The following is a 21,412-nucleotide window of genomic DNA, read 5'->3' as shown; positions in this document are numbered from 1 at the left end:
ATATTTCTACGTTGCCGACACTACAAGATAAGACTCAATCCACACAAATGTGTGTTTTGCGTTGGTTCTGGTCGTTTACTTGGCTTTATAGTCTCTAAGGATGGGATTCGTCTCGACCCTTGCAAGGTTCAGGCAATCATTAATTTGCCTCCACCTTCAAATTTGCTTCAGATTCAGAAACTCCAAGGGAAAGCAAACTTTCTGAGGAGGTTCATTCCAAATTATGCAGAACTTGCTAAAGGTTATACTCGTCTTTTGAAAAAGGATGTACCTTTTGTCTGGGATCAGGTGGCGCAAGCTTCCTTTGATGCTCTGAAAGATTCTCTAGTAAAAGCATCATTAATGTATGCCCCGGACTATCAAAGAGATTTTAACCTGTATCTAGCTGCAGCAGATATGACCATTGCAATGGTTTTAGTTCAAGAAGTCGATAGAATTGAACATCCTATATATTATTTAAGTAAAAACTTAAATGATACAGAAAGAAAATATTCTTACATTGAAAAGCTAGCACTCGCTGCTGTTCAAGCGATACAAAGATTTCGACATTATGTCCTCTTTCGGAAAACTACCATTCTATTAGATTGCAAACCCATGACTTATATATTGTCCCGACAGTTGCTGGGGGGCAAATATTCAAAATGGATAGCGATCCTTCAAGAGTTTGATCTGGAATTTGTAAAATCCAAATCAAAGAAAGCTTTAGTCTTCGCAGAATTATTGTGCGATCTCCCATCGTCGTCCAACGATGAAACATCTGAAGAGTCAATCGTGGACGAAAGTTTGTTTCTAATATCTACAAGCAATGAGTGGTATGGAGATATAATCATTCATCTCCAAACCCAAAAGTTCAGGCCTGACACCTCTCACTCAGAATAGAAACGTATACGATACCAAGCGAAAGACTACATGATCGTCGGTGATACACTTTACCGTCATGGTATCGATACAGTTCTGAGGAGGTGCCTCACCCATGAAGAGGCCGAAAAAGCCCTGAATGAGTGTCATTCAGGCGCGTGTGGGGGGCATCAATCTGGATATGCTACAGCACAAAAAATCTTACGAGCAGGATACTTCTGGCCAACCATGTTCAAAGATTGCATAACCGTAGTCAGAAGTTGCCATGCTTGTCAAATTTTTGATAGCAAAACCAGAAGACCACCCACACCTTTACAACCAATAGTTGTTGTTGGGCCTTTCGCTAAATGGGGCATCGATTTCATGACATGTAACCCCACCTCGACCTGGGGGCATGGGTATGTTATAGTCGCCGTTGACTATTTTACCAAATGGGCCGAGGCGATGCCTACATTAGATAACACTGGTGAAACAGCTGCACTTTTCTTTTTCAATCATGTAGTCGCCAGGTTCGACGTACCACAGGCTATAGTTACAGATCATGGGTCGCATTTTCGCAATCACATGATAGTTGAATTAGCTACCAAGCTAGGGCTATCTCACGATAGCTCTACCCCGTATTATCCGCAAGCCAACGGACAAGTTGAAGCAATCAACAAGGTCCTGAAGCGTATGTTGCAAAGGATGATCGGGGTTCACAAAAGAAGGTGGCACCTAATCCTGTACTCAGCCTTGTGGGCTTACCGAACGTCGGTAAGGAATGCGACCGGGTTCACACCTTTCCAACTGGTGTATGGCTTGGAAGCAGTCTTTCCAATCCAGTGTGAAATTTCGTCTCTTAAACTCGCGATTGACCTCCTCCCTGGAACTTCGGAAGAAGAGACCCGTTTCTTGGAATTAATCCAATTGGATGAAACCCGTCGTGATGCCGCTTTGGCTAACGAAGCCCATAAGAAACGAGTCAAGGCGCAGTTCGACAAAAATGTCAAACCCCGTGTCTTCTCAGAAGGTGACTTGGTCTTGCTTTATGACCAAGAATCCGATAAATTGGGAGTAGGTAAATTTAATTCTTTATGGATGGGCCCCTATATTGTTAAACGAGTATTAGCAAAAGGAGCCTACGAGTTAATGGATTATGACGGAATTCCACTGGCGCAACCCTGTAATGGGTTGTACCTCAAGTGTTACTATGCTTAAATAGTAACCTGTATGCTTTTGTTGTATTTTGTTTTCGCTAAAGTATTTTTTTTGGTCGAGTAATCCACCTTTTTACATTTATTGCAGATGTCAAACCTTCTGGAGACATGTGTTGGATATGCCGACGGAGCGAGTCGTAGTTCGCGGAACCTGTCCTCCGCAGCCTGGGCCATTTTTGATCCAAGCGGCGAGTTAGTAAGTTTCAGAGGTGTATGTATCGGGCAATCAACGAATAACATCGCTGAGTATAGCGCGTTGATAGAGCTACTCTCTGATGCCATCACCCATGGTATACGCCGACTAATCGTCAGGCTAGACTCACAACTTGTAATACTACAACTCAATGGTATATATTCCGTTCGCAATCCAGCTATTTATCGCATGTTCCTAAGGGTTAAGATTTTGGAAAGACAGTTTGATTTAATTCAATACCAGCATATTTCTAGAAACTTAAACACATTAACCGACTCATTAGCAAACTATGTGTTAGATAGACATTTGCGACATTTGTAAAAAGAGACACATCATCAATGTTGTACATATGGATCATATAACTCAACCAAAATAAACCACGAAAATCAAAATATATATATATATATATATATATATATATAAGCTGTTTATCGTTCATACATAATGTTCTGTAACCAAGACAAAAATCGGTCGCATGACCCAAAAACTCAAAAATGCTAGGGGCCACCCTAGCCTAGTGATGCTCATGATAGCACGTCGCGGCTTGTGCAATCATGCGCAAGAGACGAGTCCATCGTCTAGGCACACCAGTAGTATGCCGCTGCAACTGTAAAGGTAACTCATCAATCCTCACATCGGGAATGCCGAGAGTAAGGCTCTCAACCTGCTCCTGCACAGCTGTAAGGGTCTCGGCCAGATCAAGGTCGCAGAGAATAACCCTCCCAGCAGTCTCCCCTGCTGGGGCAGCAACTGGCGCTCTTGGGCAAACTGCTGGACGAACAGGACCAACATCTGCATGCACACATGAGTTTGATTAAAGTCTTGATAGAATAAAGCACAAGGACATTATAAATAAGAACAATAAACAGTAATATGGTCGAAGATTTTACCAATAGCGCCCCACTGTTCGCCATCTGGCAGTACCAAGTCCGGATCACCTCGGAAATCCATACCAACATATGGATACTCGGAATAGACCATCTCCTGACGCTCGAACCACCTGAAGAAGGTATCAGTGAAAGAAATCTGAGATTGACCAGCATGCCTAGACATGTGATCAACCCATCTCTGCATGCGTGGCTCGGTAGGAGAAGGCAAGTCGAGTGCGATATACTGAGGCTGCATCAGTGGTATTTTCTCCAAGGCAAAGGCAGTCAGAATAGAACCAAATCCAAAGTTCTTTAGCTTCCCATCCTTTACCTTGTTCAACTGACTTTTCATCTGAAGAAGTACTGCATCACACCAGTTGAATATTTTCGGTTGGAGACACTCCAAGGCGTGCTGCACATAGGACTTGTTGGCAACATGAAGAGATGCGCTACCGGCCATCCTACCAATAGTATACAGAATGGACCTAAGAGACCTGTCAGCAATCTCATGGATAACGACCTTGCTGTCTCTGCTCGGCTGGGATCCTTCCCTGCAATACTGGTGGACATAATCTCTCACGGAGTCATTCCCTCAGGCCAAACCTGACAAAGAAATGGGAGCACCCCGCCTCGACAAACCAGTCAAGAAGTAAATGTCTACTACGGTCAGGGGGATAGATTTGCCCCTAATCTGAAATACCTGGTTGATAGGATCCCAAGCATCAAGCATATACTGCAGTAAGGAGATCTGTGCTCTCACACTAGAGATACGGAAGAACTTTAGCAAGCCACAGTTCCGCAGCGCGTTCACCGTGACAGGGTCATGGAGGGCAATCATGTCCTCTTCTTCATGTTCTCGTTCTCGCATGTAAGGGTCATTTTTCTCAAAATTCCCTGCAAAACAAACAAGAGAAAGAGTAAGATCCTGGATTTGATGAGAAACTGGCAAAATTTTCATCAAAAACTGTGCAACAAGACTGTTTTTCTATGCCCAACGCAACTGGCAAGTGTTCCACCTGCGTTGAAGGTCAAACTGTCTTCATGCAGCTTGACATTCAACGCAGGTTTCGAATGGACTACCTGCACTGATGGCAGAGCGCCCTAGCAAAACCCCAGGGGCTCAGGGGGACAGGAAAACAGGCACAGAATGGAAAAAGGAAACCATGAAAAGAAAGAGCTAGGGTTTAGCTCCTACCTGGTCCAGACGGTGCTGAAAATTGTCCGCAAAATCTCCCGGAATCAGCTGATGAAAATCAAGGGGGAAGAGGCACCTCCAAAGCTCCAACAAACCAAGTTCAAATGAAATGGTAAAATGAGAGGTAAAAACACCTTTTAATTGCTTTTTACGTAGTTCAAAGCGAAATATTAGGGTTCTAATCTCATTTTCAAGCAAATGCTATTCATTTCTAACTAGTTTGATGCAGTAATTGAGGATACAGTACTATCTTTGAAAAGGGAAAATCTAGTTATGGTAAAAAATCAAAAATTTGACCATATAATATCGAGCAGTTTTAGCACATAGTTCATGCTCGTTAAAAAATAAACACAAGATCCGAGCAGTTTTAGCACATAGTTCATGCTCGTTAAAAAATAAACATAAGATCGAGCAAATGTTTCCACCTGCGTTTAAGCTCGTTAAAAAATGAACTATCCCGGTAAATAACCACTGTGAATGTAATATCATCAGCCATTAAAGCCTTGGTCGTGTTTGCACCGTCACCTCCACTTTTCATTTGGCCGATCGTTCACCTCCATATGATTGTTTACCCATTTTGAGGAACAGCTGCGAAGAGTGATTACACCTAGCCATCCTTGTGACACTGCCGTGATTGGAAAATTCCAACCTGTACCTGGAATCAGCTGCTAACCCTGTTTATCATTCGTTCCTCAAAAGACGAGTCTTCTTTAAGCTCTTTTCAACTGACTCGTAAAATATGAAAAGATTGCCGAGTCCTTGGCCTTCCAGCTCGTTAAAGGGACAGGAAGTGCTATCCCTCCTCTAGATTTTAATCTTTTTGGACCTGAGGGATTATTGCACAAAAAGATCGAGCGCTTGTTTTATTCGGCTCGTTAAAACTATCGAAAACTCATCCCTTCTGTATTGTTTTATACTTTTTCGGACTTAAGGGATTAGATGACGAAAAAGGACTTTTGGAGTTAACTTTATGTACCTTTTCAGACTCTCTAAAAATGAAAAGGACCGAGTTATCCTTGTCGTTAGACTTGTTAAAATCACTAAATAGCGACAAACTTGTCTTTAGACGAGAACGAGTTTCACTATCGCTAGGCTCGTTAAAACATAGCGATGGGCTTGCCCGAAGGGCAGGTTATAGAACAAGCATATGTTATCCTCCTCAAGCTTGACAAAAATAAATAGGTACTGGTCAGCAATGACTGGGGAAAATTGGGAGAAACTAAAGAAAACTTTGATGGTAGCAAGTCGCTCTTGAACATGACACTTTTCCTCCGTACCACAATCGGGTTGGGTTGTTTCATTCACCGGTCACATCCATGGTCTCGCCATACCATCCATATTTGGGGTAATGCTACCGATCCATCGCATCAGTGTCGCCACATGTTCAAGAGAAGTCGTTCAGAAAAGTCAACCGTGTCCCATCCACTGCCATACATTATCCTTCATCCTTTCATGACCGCCACCCTGAATCATATGTCACAGATCGTTTTCACCTCCATTAAAATCATTAGCTCCGTTACGTGTCACTGATGTGGGATTCATTAAGGCCCTCCTTTGACAGATCGCTTCTTGTCGACATCAGCTCATTATCCAGGAAGTTGATCTAGGAAAAACCCCTTCAGTAATTTGAAGCTTGCATACCTCAATGGCAAGTTTCTCACTTCCGGCGACAGGTATACATCAATGACCTTCGACCGAAAGATTTTGCGTGGTGTTCAATGCCAAGTCCTTTATTCACACCACATGAATTGTACTGCAGTACCTTGAGGGTCATTATCATTATCGGTGATTCCTCTCGCACTTGTTAACGGTTTACCTCATTGACCGGTAATCAAGCGATGTCTTTCCATTTTCGACTTCAGAACAATTCTCACATGGATCGACTTGTACTTAGAGTGAAGATCGAACGAGTTTGAAGACCCCGGATCTAGTTTCATCCATCCGGGCTGCGATATATATTCAGGAAAGATAAAGACATTGACATGTACATCATTGCAGCAGATAGTCTGTTGGCATTATGATTCAAGTGTTGTCCTTGATGGCAACTCACTCAGAGGTTGGTACAGGTGCTCAGAGACTGGTACAGGTGATGACAACTTAACTAATGGACAGATCTCAGTACAGCAGGACAAGAAAGAGATATACGCAGGTTCAGCAAGGCGAATCAGCGTGTACACGCAGGTTGGCTTCAGCAAAAGCGCGTGTATGTGGAAACGTACCTTTGGTCCATGGCGGTTAGTCCTTGGAAGTTGTGCCTATGGTTTCGGACCATTGTGTCTCGACGGGCGTGTCGATCCCTAGTATTGAAGTTGATGGTATTGTGTTACTATGGTTTTGGCTCTTGGCATTGAGCAAGGCCTAAGGCTATATAAGGAAAAGATCACTAGGCCAAAGTGTGCAAGCGTGAGCAAGTGTGAGTGATGAAGATCTGAGAAAGTGTGTGATCCAAGTGCTGGTTATGGGTTGGTGATCTGAACCAAGGTTTCACCCATGTGGAGGATGATGAATGATGGAACGAGATCTCAAGGCTTGGAATGATTATCTTCATATGGTTTGACTCTGGATAGACTAGATCTACTGACGCATGTTTATTATTATGATCTGGGTATGCTTTGATGTCTGATATAGCTGCAGAGTTTTAAGGTTGAATTTATAGATCTGTACGCGAGTTGGTTTTGGTAAAAGAGCGTATACACGCAGTTTGGGGTCATCCAAGTAGCGTATACAATGTGAAGTATGATATTTGAAGATGGAGTTGGATCTGGTTGTTGTTATGTTGTCTGGTTGTTGTTGACAGGGTTACAGTGATTCAGAATTGGGTGTTTCAGTGATTGATGATGCAGGTTGTACTACAATGATGATTGTCTTATGGATCTAGTATGAAAATGTATGAAACATGGTCCCGGGAAGATCGTAGGCCGGCACCTACGTACTGGTAAACATATCAGCCAGTACAAGAGCCAAGGGGGGTTGTAGCTCCCTTCCAGGAGCAGCTGGAAAACGAGTGAAGGTTGTAGCCTTCTGTAGGGTTGGCACCTACGTACTAGTAAATGGATCGGCTAGTACAAAAGCTATGAGGGTTGTAGCCCTCTGCAGGTTGCAGCCTGCGTGCTGGTAAATGACTGCACCAGTGCATTGTAAAAGAAGTTTCTTATTAAAGAAGAAAGAGACGAATTGCAGCAGGTGGTTTTCACCCACATTGGGTTTCCACCTTATATCATGGTGTTCATATGTGTGGCTCTTGTGTGATGTTCTGTTCTGTTATTCTGCACCTGTTTACTGTTAATATGCTTAATAATGATCTGATGCATTTACTGAAGATTAAGATAACTGAATTATAAGATCTCTGGATATACGCGGGTTTCATTAGACACAGTAGCGTGTACACGCGGGTTCACTTAATTGAAGTAGCGTATATGTTTCTGAGTATGAAATAGAAAAGTTTGATTGATCTGATAATACTGATTCACCCCCCCTCTCAGTATTATTTCCAACAATTGGTATCAGAGCAGGTCCTTCAGAGAAGCTTGATCGCTTGAAGGAGATTCGTAGAACAATGGGGAAGAAAGCACGTCAAAAGAAGAAGACAGCTCAAAGGAACAATGACAACCTGTCGTTGAGTGGAAGCAAGTATTCAGATCCTGAAGCACCTCAGATTGAAGATGGACAAGCAAATGAAGCATCAGATCAAATCATAGATCAACAAGATCTACCTAGCAAAAGGGAGAATGCCCTCAAGGAAGAAATCATCAGATTAGAAGATCAGTTGGAATGTGCCTCCAGAATTCGAGAAATGCTGCTAGCACTGAATAAAGAGCAAGAAAACGAGATCCTCAAACTAAGGCATCAGTTGGATGAAGAAAGGAAAGTTGGAGAGACCTTGAAGAAGCAATGTCTTGAAAAAGAAGAACAACATCAAGTTGAGGTAAATATCTTGAAAGGTAAACTAGAAGAAAAGGATAAGCTTTTACGATTTCAAGATAGTTCTAAAGTCTTGGATGATATTCTTAATAATCAAAGATCTCCTGCTATCAAGACTGGTCTTGGTTTTCGTGAATATGTTGAAGGTGAATCTAGTTCACAAGGTGAGGCAAGAAACTCTAATGAGAAATCTGAAATGCCCAAAAAGGAACAACCAAGGAAAGAAATTCCTCAAGGAAGATTCTCTACTCCTAACTATGGACGTGATAGACGATTATTTCCTCCACTGAATAATGTTGAATGTTATGTGTGTCATAATCTTGGACATGTTGCAGCCATATGTAGAAGAAGACGGTTTCAAGACCATCATGCAGAAAGATCATCACATTCAAGATACTTTAATGGATATTGCCTTTCTTGCAATATGTTTGGCCACAAAACTGCTGATTGCTACAAGAGGAATATGAAACATGTAAGATGCTATGCATGTAACAAGTTTGGACATAAAGCAAGAGATTGCAGGAACAAAGCTCATGATAAGAAGAAATCATCAACATGCGTGAAGATATGGAAGAAGAAGGAAGTTCAGTCAGAAAGATGTGGCACAGCACAGGGTACTCAGCACAGCACAGACATAACAGACTCAGGGGGAGCTGAAGGTATAGAACTTCAGTGTTCTGATTCTCATACGCAAGTTTCATGAAGACAAGTCGCGTATATACGCGAGTTACAGGCTGCAAAGTCGCGTATATGGAGAAAGGGCAGCAGAACAGACCCAGGTTCAGTCATGGTTGGCTCAGGCTCAGGGGGAGCAGAACAGACTCAGGAAATGGTTCAGACATGGTTGGCTCACACTCAGGGGGAGAATATTCTTCGAATAATGCATTGTTGGCATTATGGTTAGAAGGTGTTGATAAAGTCTATGAAGCTAAATGATACATCTTACTGTTTAGGAATGGTATTGCAGGCTGATGCTTATGGTACAGATCATGATGCTGTTGGTGGCTTTCATAAGTCTTGGTCTAGATATTTCATCACTATGTCATGTATCTCTTTTATGATGTCAAGGTCATGTAACGGCCTATGTTGGTTTCCCCACTATGCCTGGGATGAATGATGAAATGTTCATGTATTATCATGTATCTTCACATGGTTAGGTGAATGAGTCAATATTGGGATATCCCCACTAGGTTGGGTGAATGTATGTTGAGTCTTTTGATGATAGGAAGGTCTTCTATGATGTATAAGTATTTGTTCTTTTTGTAGAACATCTTTTACAGATCTTGCCTACAGTCAAGGGGAGCATGAACAGCGCAATTCAGCAAGAGCAGGATGGATAGATTGGTACACTTTGGCATACACAAAGGGGGAGCACATTTGGAGATTTCAGCATGTACTCAGGGGGAGTATGGACAGCAGAAGGTATACCAAGGAAGAGAATATCTTGGTCCACCCTTTGCCCTTGATGTCAAAGGGGGAGAGTGACTTGGTGTGGTGGTTGCCATCAAGTCCAAAGGGGGAGATTGTTGGCATTATGATTCAAGTGTTGTCCTTGATGGCAACTCACTCAGAGGTTGGTACAGGTGCTCAGAGACTGGTACAGGTGATGACAACTTAACTAATGGACAGATCTCAGTACAGCAGGACAAGAAAGAGATATACGCAGGTTCAGCAAGGCGAATCAGCGTGTACACGCAGGTTGGCTTCAGCAAAAGCGCGTGTATGTGGAAACGTACCTTTGGTCCATGGCGGTTAGTCCTTGGAAGTTGTGCCTATGGTTTCGGACCATTGTGTCTCGACGGGCGTGTCGATCCCTAGTATTGAAGTTGATGGTATTGTGTTACTATGGTTTTGGCTCTTGGCATTGAGCAAGGCCTAAGGCTATATAAGGAAAAGATCATTAGGCCAAAGTGTGCAAGCGTGAGCAAGTGTGAGTGATGAAGATCTGAGAAAGTGTGTGATCCAAGTGCTGGTTATGGGTTGGTGATCTGAACCAAGGTTTCACCCATGTGGAGGATGATGAATGATGGAACGAGATCTCAAGGCTTGGAATGATTATCTTCATATGGTTTGACTCTGGATAGACTAGATCTACTGACGCATGTTTATTATTATGATCTGGGTATGCTTTGATGTCTGATATAGCTGCAGAGTTTTAAGGTTGAATTTATAGATCTGTACGCGAGTTGGTTTTGGTAAAAGAGCGTATACACGCAGTTTGGGGTCATCCAAGTAGCGTATACAATGTGAAGTATGATATTTGAAGATGGAGTTGGATCTGGTTGTTGTTATGTTGTCTGGTTGTTGTTGACAGGGTTACAGTGATTCAGAATTGGGTGTTTCAGTGATTGATGATGCAGGTTGTACTACAATGATGATTGTCTTATGGATCTAGTATGAAAATGTATGAAACATGGTCCCGGGAAGATCGTAGGCCGGCACCTACGTACTGGTAAACATATCAGCCAGTACAAGAGCCAAGGGGGGTTGTAGCTCCCTTCCAGGAGCAGCTGGAAAACGAGTGAAGGTTGTAGCCTTCTGTAGGGTTGGCACCTACGTACTAGTAAATGGATCGGCTAGTACAAAAGCTATGAGGGTTGTAGCCCTCTGCAGGTTGCAGCCTGCGTGCTGGTAAATGACTGCACCAGTGCATTGTAAAAGAAGTTTCTTATTAAAGAAGAAAGAGACGAATTGCAGTAGGTGGTTTTCACCCACATTGGGTTTCCACCTTATATCATGGTGTTCATATGTGTGGCTCTTGTGTGATGTTCTGTTCTGTTATTCTGCACCTGTTTACTGTTAATATGCTTAATAATGATCTGATGCATTTACTGAAGATTAAGATAACTGAATTATAAGATCTCTGGATATACGCGGGTTTCATTAGACACAGTAGCGTGTACACGCGGGTTCACTTAATTGAAGTAGCGTATATGTTTCTGAGTATGAAATAGAAAAGTTTGATTGATCTGATAATACTGATTCACCCCCCCTCTCAGTATTATTTCCAACATAGTCATCCTACTCAAAGGATGATAATTTCATCAAAATTATCAGTCTACCATCAGACGATTGTCTGTTCTATGTATAGAAAAATGAATTTATGAAGCTGAGCATGGGAATACCCGCCTCAGCTAGATCATGAAAGCAGTATGAAAAATAATGTATTGTATTGTATCTTATTACAGGTCTCCTCCCAACATTGGATGAACTTCGGATCCCCCTGATAAAGCATTTCACCCGATAAACAGCCTCATACTTTAGGGGGCAACTGTTATAGACATTTTTGTGCCTTACAGCATTGAGCATGAAATGTCCATAATCTAAGGGATCCAAAGTCCCTAAACATGTTGTTCCTACCCCTAGAGGAACAAGGCTAACAAACCACAGCAATTCACAGAAGTTCTCCACCTGAAACTGCTAAAAAACAAGTCAATTCAGGATCATTTCAGTGGCTACACTAGCTGTTTGCGCTGAATGTCAAAGCCAACACTGGCTACCTGCGTTGAATGTCAAAGGGAACACTGGCTACCTGCGCTGAACGAGAATGGACATGTGGTAAGCTCATTCCTCAAGGTGTCAAAACCTAGGAAGCTTCCAAAATGACACTTGCCTCAGGGAATTCGACTGGTGATGAGTAAGAGGTTCCAAATCTCCAAGTGGAAGCAAGAACCTCCAAGTGGAATCAAGAACTAACAGAGGGAGAGGACACTAGTCAGATCTCAAGCTGACTCATCCTCTCTCCAAACATCTATATATGGATCTCTCCTCCATGAGATCTAGAGGCTGGAATTTTATTATTGCAAATAATTGCTGTTGGTTTGAGATTGGAATCATTGGGTGCTTAATGCTTTGAAGGGGGTGAAGATAGGAATTCCATTTGCTGGGAAGGAGATGCTGGATTGGAGCCCTCTGGGTTGTATCTCTTCCTGAACCTTGTTATTCATCAATAAAGCTATCTTGGTTTCTCCTATATACTGATGTATTCTTGATTTATGATTGCATTAGTATGTTTAGTTTATTTCTAATCCTGAACTAGTTATGAATGTGAATATCTGTCTTTGTGTAGTGTTCTTCTCTTGTCGCAAGTAGCTGTTCTCTTGTGATCTTGCAGGAATTTGTGGAAGCTGGGCTAGCGAGAAGGCAAGTAGTTGTTCTCTTGTGATCTCGTATGAACCCGTTGAAGCTGGGCGAGCAAGAAGGCAAGTAGTTGTGAACACCCAAAGAGAAGAGAGACCGGATCGAGGGACAAACAGAAGACACCGGTTAGTCCATCTATCTCTCTTCATTCTTAATTCATAAAGGAAGAATATTAGAATAGCTGTCTCTGTTTGTTGCTAAGGCACTGTCACACCTTAGGTGGATAGGATCGTCCTGCATAAGCATTTTTCCCCACAATAAATGGGTACAAATAACTATATATGTATGTAATTACATTGTTTTTATGGAGGAAATACCAAAATAATTTTTGAATGAAACACAACTATAAAAATATGAAAGGCTAGTGAAAGAAACTTACACCAAAAACAAGGTAGCAAAAAAAAGTTGAATTATATTGAACATTCACCATTCAAACTATTCACTAGACCTTAAGCAAAAAAGTACAAAATTAACATCAGATTCATACAAAAAAATCAATAAAAATACAACCAATAATTATTTATAAATAATCTAACATATGGAAATACATATGGAAATACATAAGGAAAGTGAACATATAATGTTTTGAAAATTAACCTTGTTCAGATTCTTAACAAAATCTGAAGAAAAAATAATTGTAATTGCTTTCTTCTAATTTGCATGTATTCCTAGCATTGTATGATAAGTTGGAGATTTCTATAATAGATTCAAGTTGTACAAAAGCATGATTTGTCAAATCAAACGTATACATGGGTTTCCCCTTTATTCTACTATATGTACATAATTGATGTTTGATGCCTTCTAGTCTATCCAAAAGGCCGATTTAATTTTGGTAATCAAACACCCTATTACCATCCTTCTTCCTTATTCTTTGAACCCTTCCAATGTACCATGTTTCCCAAGAAACACCTTGTTTTGTACTTTGAGCAACACCTTTTTATTGTAGTATGTTCAATGGCGTGAATTGATTTGCTTTCAAACAACACCCCACAATCTGATCTAATTCCAAAGCCAATTAAAACACACTTTTGTGGAGACTTCTCATCTCACCTAAAGTAGACCACATTTCTCACTTTCATCAACCTATCTTTGGATAATGTCAAAATTTCATTCAACTAGCTAACCAAACATGCTTTGAACATATCCTTACCATCAAGGTCCACCTCAAGATAGTTTTTCTTACATTTTCATCAATGGAATTCAAAATTTCATCCAAATCATGCCTCCACTCACTTTCTATTATCTGCATTTAACTTTCATTGTGTACCAATGAAGATGAATATTGGAATGTAGAGTTGCAAAAACTTGGTGCCCACATCACTAGACTCCTGAGCTAGCCCTCTTTCCAAGAATACTACTCTTAAGTAAGCTCAAAATTTTATCAGGGCTAGTGTATGCTCGGTACTAGGTCTCAAATTAAGGCTACAGAAAGGGTTGTATAGAAGGTTGACAATATCGAGAAAAAAATTGATGAATTTCAGGTGTCCATTACCACCCAGCGCACACAAGTGTTGGAAGCTATAAAGATGCCTCACGAACCCATGAGGGAAGAACATAGTGTTGATGCACACATAGAAGGAGAATCTAGCCATCACATTCATTTCCATGGAGATCACCAATATTCGAGCCACCAGACACCCAAGCTAGGCATGTACAAATGTGATGGTTCTAACCCCGCAGTATGGGTGGCACAAATGGAACAATATTTCTTCCTTAATAATATCTGGGAGAATGGAACTAAACCACATGTGGGAGACCTTTACCTGGACCAAGAGAGATGGAAGTGGTGGTAGTGGCATCATAAATGTTATCTAGGGAGGCCAACTTGGAACATGTTCTCATAATCCATTTGTGACTAGTTTGATTGGAATTTCACTTTTTGGGTTGTCTCACTAAGCTCAGGAAAACAGGTATAGTAAGAGACTACATTGCATTTTTGAACAATTGGCCATCAACACTGAAGGACTAGGAGATGCCTTTTACTTGGAATGTTTCATCAGTGGCCTAAAGGAAGCCATCCAAACCCATGTCTAAATGCATCACCCAGCTACTTATTTGGACACATGCTGCAAGGCCTTAGATGTATAAGTTGCCTTAAATTCCCAATCCAATCATCCAAATTTCACCACAAAGGCATGCCCCACCAAGGCTACGAGCCCCACCCAAAAACGTAAGGTTGAAAAGGTCTCGCTGGTAGAAATGGACAAAAGAAGGAAAAAATGACTCTGCTACTACTGTGATGACAAGTACTCCCCAAGACATAAATTTAAGGAACCAATTTTTTTTCAAATTGACGCTACTGAAAATAGCTTAGCCGATGAAGCTCCATCCACTAAAGTGCCTAGGAAAGAAGTGGGTGAACCCCAAACCTACCCGGACAATGATCTCACAGCTACGTCAGATGAGCTAGTTATATCACTTCATGCCTTGGCTGGAATTTCTTCGCCCCATACTCTCAAAATATGAGGTTTTATTAAACACCATATAGTAGTGGTGTTGATTGATAGTGGAAACACACATAATTTTGTCCATAAGAGAGTAGCATAAGTTGTTCATTTTTTTGTACAGGCAGTATCTAATTGCCAAGTCTTTATCGTTAATGGGGAGACCATGAAATGTGAAGGACATTGTAAAAATATTAAGCTTCATATGGGGGATTATCACCTCAAAACCAACATGTTTGACATTGAAATGGGTGGTTTTGACATTGTCCTTGGTGTTGAATGGCCCCGCACACTAGGCCCTATCACAATGGATTTCCAGGATTTATATATGAGATTTAAGCAGAATGACCACACTCATACATTGAGGGGACTCCAGGCAGGTGTTCCTACTATCATCATCTTGCATCAAAAGGGGAAGCTTTTAAAAAAGGGTCATCATGGGATAGTAGCCCAATTTAATGCCATCCAGACCATTGAATCCACTCCTCATATTCATCATGATGTGTACAAGTATTAGATCACCACTAGCGGGTCTTTGAAAAACCTAAGGAGCTCCCACCCTCTAGGGGTGAACATGATCATATCATCCCTTTGCTCTCGGGTTTCCAGCCGCGAAATGTCTACCCATATCAATATCCTTTTGTACAAAAGAATGAAATCAAAAAAATAATCAAGGAACTCCTTGAAGTAGTGTTATTCGTCCAAGCACCAACCCTTATTCATCTCCAGTGGTCATGTTTCTAAAGAAAGATGGAGAATGGTTCATGTGTCCCGACTTTAGGGCCCTTAACAATCTCACTATCAAGGACAAATTTCCTATTCTAGTAGTTGATAATCTGCTTGATGAACTGCATGGTGCTATTTGTTTTAACAAGCTAAACCTATGTTCAACCTATCACCAAATACACATGAGGAAGTTGACATTCCCAAGACAACCTTCCAAACTCATGAAGGCCATTTGAATTCCTGGTCATGCCATTTTGTCATTGTAATTGCCCATCCATTTTTCATAGCCTCATGAACCACCTTCTAAAACCATATCACAAAAAAATTTTCCTGGTATTTTTCGATGACATTCTCATCTACAACATAACATGGGACAAACACCTTCAGCATGTTCACCAGATATTGCAATTTCTCTAAGATCGCAAATTATTTGTCAAATTATCCAAGTGCTCCTTTGGCATGGAAGAAGTGGAGTATTTGGGATAGATTGTGGGTCGTGATGGAGTGAGGGTTGATCCGAAAAGGATTTTGGAAATGCAAGATTGGCCCCAACCAAAAACCTTGAAGAGTTTGCGAGGATTCTTGGGTCTCACAAGATACTATCGCAAATTTGTTTGCAATTATGGTTGCATTTCTCGACCCCTCACAAATATTCTCAATAAAAATTCGTTTCTCTAGAATGACGCAACTCAATAGGCTTTCTTGGCTCTCAAAAAAGCCATGTGCTGCATTCTAGTATTGGCCTTACCATATTTCACCAAATATTTTGTGATTGAAGATGATCTCGGGTATGGGAATTGACGCAGTATTAATGCAAGAAGGTAGACCATTGGCTTTCATTAGCCAACAAATCAATGGAAAACATTTGGGTCAATCTACATATGAGAAATAAATCATGGCCATCTTACATGTAGTAGACACTTGGTGACCATACTTATTGGGATGTTGTTTCCAAATATGCACTGACCATCATAACCTAAAATATTTTCTATATCAACATCTATCGCTGCCATTGCAAAATAAATCGCTTGCAAAAATTTTGGGATATGATTATGAGATCATTTACAAGAATGGACATGAAAATGTAGTGGTTGATGCCTTATCACTCCAATTTGAGGATGAGGGCACCCTGTTATCCTTCTCTCTACCCATACCAGATTGGATTGAAGCAACCTATCATGAATGGTTCTCCCACCCTTATCTGTCCCATCTCATTAACAAATTACAGGTAGATCCTAATTCCTCGAAGGATTACTCTTGGAAGGATGAGTTTCTCTGCTATAAGGATAGGGTAGTGTTGGCCTTAACCTGCACCCTTAAACCCCACATCTTAGAAGAGCTACACTCCTCTCCCATTGTAGGGAATTTAGGCTTTCATAAGACTTATGCATGCACACGTCATTCTTTCTTTGGACAGGCATGAAGCATGACATTCTTACTTTTGTAGTTGAATGCATAGTAAGCCAGTGCAACAAAGGGGAAATGATCAAGCTATTAAGCACCTTACAACCCTTGCCACTCCCTACCTCTGTCTTGATAGATGTTTCCATGGATTTCATTACAGGTCTCCCATAGTTAGGCAACAAATCAATCATCATGGTGGTTGTTGACAGACTTTCCAAATACGCTCATTTTTGCACTCTCTTGTACCTATTTACCCCAACATTGGTGGCTCAAGTTTTCATCATGGACGAACTATGCAAACTCCATGACATGCTAACTTCCATTGTATCTGATTGAGACCTCACTTTCACCAAAAATTTTTGGCATGAAATTTTCAATCTACATGGAACACACCTCCAAATGAGTACAACCTATCATGCCCAAACCAATGGTCAAATAGAAGTGGTCAACAAATTTTTGGAGACCTATTTCTAGTGCTTCACCTAAAGAAAACAACATCAATGGTTACAATGGTTTCCTTTAGCTCAATGGTGGTATAATACTAACTATATTGAAGCCACCAAGATGACTCCCTATGAGGCAGTGTATGGCCAACTACCACCATCACTAGCTTCTTATATCCCCAGATCTTCCAAAGTACAATAAGTTGATCATCTCCTGCAGTTGTGTGCTACCATGATTTCTCATCTCAATGATAATTTAAATTAAGCTTAGAATCAAATGAAGCAATAGGCTAACCAAAACCGTCCAGAGAAGTCATTTCAAGTAGAGAACTAGGTGTTCCTACAACTCCAACCTTATAAAAATACCTCTCTCAGAGAAAATGGCTGCCAGAAACTAGCCCAAAATTCTATGGGCCTTATCAAGTACTTCAGTGTATAGGAACAGTCGCTTACAAACTAGCCCTGCTGACTACTTTAAAAATCCACCCAGTCTTCCGTGTATCCTGCGTCAAGAAAGTTGTGGGGAACAATTGTAGGGTTCAAACCAGTCTACCCTAATTGGATGAGGAATGTTTGTTGTGGCTATGACCTAAATAGTTCCTCGATACTCGTAGAAGGTATCTCTACAGCTACACGATCAAGGAAGTCCTCATCAAGTGGAAAGACACCTCTCCAGAAGATGCGGCATGGGAACCAACCAATATTCTTCAGCAATTTCTGTAGCTTCAGCCTTGAGGACAAGGTTTCTTTTGATGGGGGAGGGCATGTTAGGGTCCAAATCTAATTCTCTTGTTCATGTAATAATCCTCGTCATAGTCATAGTTAGTTAGTTGAGTCAATAAATCTTGTAAGCAATTATCCACATTAATAATAATTGTAAGTGGTTAACCCGCATTATAGAAAATGGACCACAATCAGTTATAAATGGGCCATAGTTAGTAAATAAAGTGGTTAACATGTGTTATGCAAGGGACCACAAGTAGTTAGGGGTTTGGATGTCATAAAAATATATATATTCTAAGATAGAAAGGGAAGAATTACAAGTGAACATTGTATTCTACTTCTGCATAGTAAAATATCTTTGCAACTTGTCTCATTTTATGTGATATTTCTGTGTTTCGAGCCATATTGTTTCATATTTCTCATATTCTAGTTTTCTCATAGGTAAATTGCATAACAATTACACTTAAGCCCTCGCCATTGCATGTAGAAAATATATTGATTCACAAGGTCATCGTGGTATTCCCTACCAGTTTGCATATTTGGGTGACACTAAATCACGTAAGAAAGTAATGTGAATTAATTAAGGAGATGCCACCAGATCACTGATTTAGGAGCCCGAGATCATGAAAAACAATACTAAATTTAAAAGCCAAGTTTTCATGCAATCATTAAGGATGAAAGTCAAATCACAAAGGAATTAGGCTCATAGGGTTTGACGAGATTACATGCGAAATAGAACGAATAAAACTAGCTTAATTATAAGAGAACAAGAAGTATGAGCGACAATTTCCCATGGAAATTTAATAAAATTTGTAGCATGAGATTACAATTACCAGATAACAAAATAATTAAAGAGAACATCACCGTTTCATGTAAAAGGAATGAAATAATATATATTTTTTAAATTAGTTTAGTCTAGTTTTAATTTATTTCAATTATTTTAGTTTAAGTTTAGTTTTAAATTTATTTTTAGTTTTACTTTATTTTGGTTTCAATTATTATTTAAATTTCTGGAGCCTTGGAAGGCTTGGGTAGAGACCAATTTGATGATGGTTCTTGTGATGTTCGACTGTGAGGTGAAATCACTATTTGATGGGTTGAGGTGGTTGGCCTCTAGAAGCCCTAAATGGTTTCGGTTAATGTGTTTATGATATCCCACATTCATGCTTGGAATATGGCACGAGGGTGATTGGCTGAAAAAAAGATTTGGTTCAACCATGTCTATAGTCGGGTGGTAAGTATCAAACCTGCTCAAATTTTCCTATGTCTAATAAAATCTAAGTTCTCTTGCTTTTGTTCTTATTTATATGTGGATTTAATGGTTGTTATCTCATTGTTATTTTCCTAGTTTTATGTTGGTTATAAGCATGGTTAATTGACTGGTTCATGTCATGGTTATTTCATGTATTTACTTTTAATTTTTAAAATGATGGATGCAAGACCTAATTGATGTCATAACAGTTCAAGGGAGAAGGTGGTGATCCTTCTTTTCATGTCTCGTAAGAGTTTTCAGTCATTCATGCTTTGTCTTGTATCCTAGACCTGTAGATTGCATTGATGCCAAGTGTTTGAAAAAATGTCAGTCCCATTTGGGGATGTTCAGGCCTAGTCTTGGAGTTAGTTTTTGGTTTATTAGTATTGTCATCATGTGTTTAATGGATTCTAAAAGTTACAACAAGTTCTGAGCAGTGGCTGAAATTTTGGGCTTGACAAGTGCCTTAAATCCCTCGGACTCTAGCACAGGTTTGTTGGAAATAGTCCCTGGACACAGGCATGTAGGATTGTGGGAGCGTCTAGAGATCTCTGGACACTGGCATGCCCATAGCATGGGAGCGTCTAGAGGTTTAATAGTTTAAAAACATAGTGGGACCCAAGGGCATGATACTTGAGTGGTTGGGATGGCTCTTGGGAGTGTTGTTGCTAATGTGGAAGGTATGTTTGATGTGTTTATATCGATTCCACTTCCTTAAGGTCACATAGGAGGTTGAATCATATCATAGTAACCTCTCATCACATGTTTACCCTGGTTGGCTGGTTACATGGGTAGATGTGGGAGGAGGGTGTTACAGATTGGTATCAGAGCATGGTTCACCCCTCAAACTGGATGGGTTGTGTGTTTTCCATGCATTCATGTAGATTGCATATGTGTTCCTTATGTTGGTAGTCCATGTGCTTGTTGCATTTTCATGGTGTCAATCATGGTTGTAGTGAAGTCGCCATGTAGAAGTTGATGATGTTGTTGTTGGTATGTGAGTCATGAATGCATGTCAGTTATATATGAATTTGTTATGCATGTCAGTGTCTATATGTTGTTATGCATGCATTGTCATGGTGAAGGTTGTTGTGCATGAGGTCATTTTATGAAATTAGGTCATCATGATGATATTGGTGCGTTATGATGTTAATGTGTTGACTGAGATAGAGCAGGAGATGCAGATCATCAAAGTGAATTTGCAGCATTGGACCTCTAGGCAAGAGCATATCATCATACAGGTTTGTAAAGTGGGCATGCGGGTATGTAGGTTAAGAATTGTTATATGCATTATGGTTATGTGTATGTCTTTCGTTCTATTGATGTTATAGTTACATACATGATAAATGCTAGTTGATTAGTGTAGTCATATGTGTGGAGCACTGGAAAGGTATGTTTTTGCCAAACAATTTAGTGACTTTTCAGTAACAATTGTAACCTTTTCTGCATCATGAACTCAAAGAAATAAAGAATTTTAATAGAATGTGTGAGAATTAGTATGGAAAGCTTAATCACTGATAATTGTCATTTTTCTATGCAGGAAAAGGTGGAAACGAAGAGCTGCCATTCAAAAGGGAAAGACAAAGGAGGAATAACTGATGTCCCTCTAGAAGGGAACTGGATGCAAACGAGATCGAAAAGATCGAAGCAGAACGACCCAGGAAAGAAAGAAGGGTTACCAATTCGGCGGAACAGGGAAAGAAAAGTAAAGGATTAACGGCTTGGCGAATCCCTCAGGATCTTTGATCCTGAGGGATCGCTGTTTTTCTTATTTTTGTTACCTAGATATCTCCGCCGTTACTTTTATAAAAAGGAACAACATTGTTAAGCAAGGAGACTTTTATGTAATTTTCAGTTTCAGATTAAACTTTGATCATCGACTCTCACTGAGACTTGGTTTACTGTACATTTGTTGATGCGTTAATATAAAAGACTTGGTGTTTATTTCATCTTTGCGTCTGGAGTAATCTAAGGTGGTGTACCATTGGAAGCTAAGGGCCCGGCTCCGAAGGACACTTGCTTTTGTATCATTATAACTTGATTTCTGC

The sequence above is a fragment of the Pinus tabuliformis genome, chromosome 3_2 (assembly GCF_031772625.1).
Source record: "Pinus tabuliformis cultivar Carrire ecotype Pingquan chromosome 3_2, CPIR1, whole genome shotgun sequence".
Classification (NCBI taxonomy): domain Eukaryota; kingdom Viridiplantae; phylum Streptophyta; class Pinopsida; order Pinales; family Pinaceae; genus Pinus; species Pinus tabuliformis.
The sequence above is the reverse complement of the archived record's forward strand: the minus strand, read 5'-3'. Positions refer to the sequence as shown.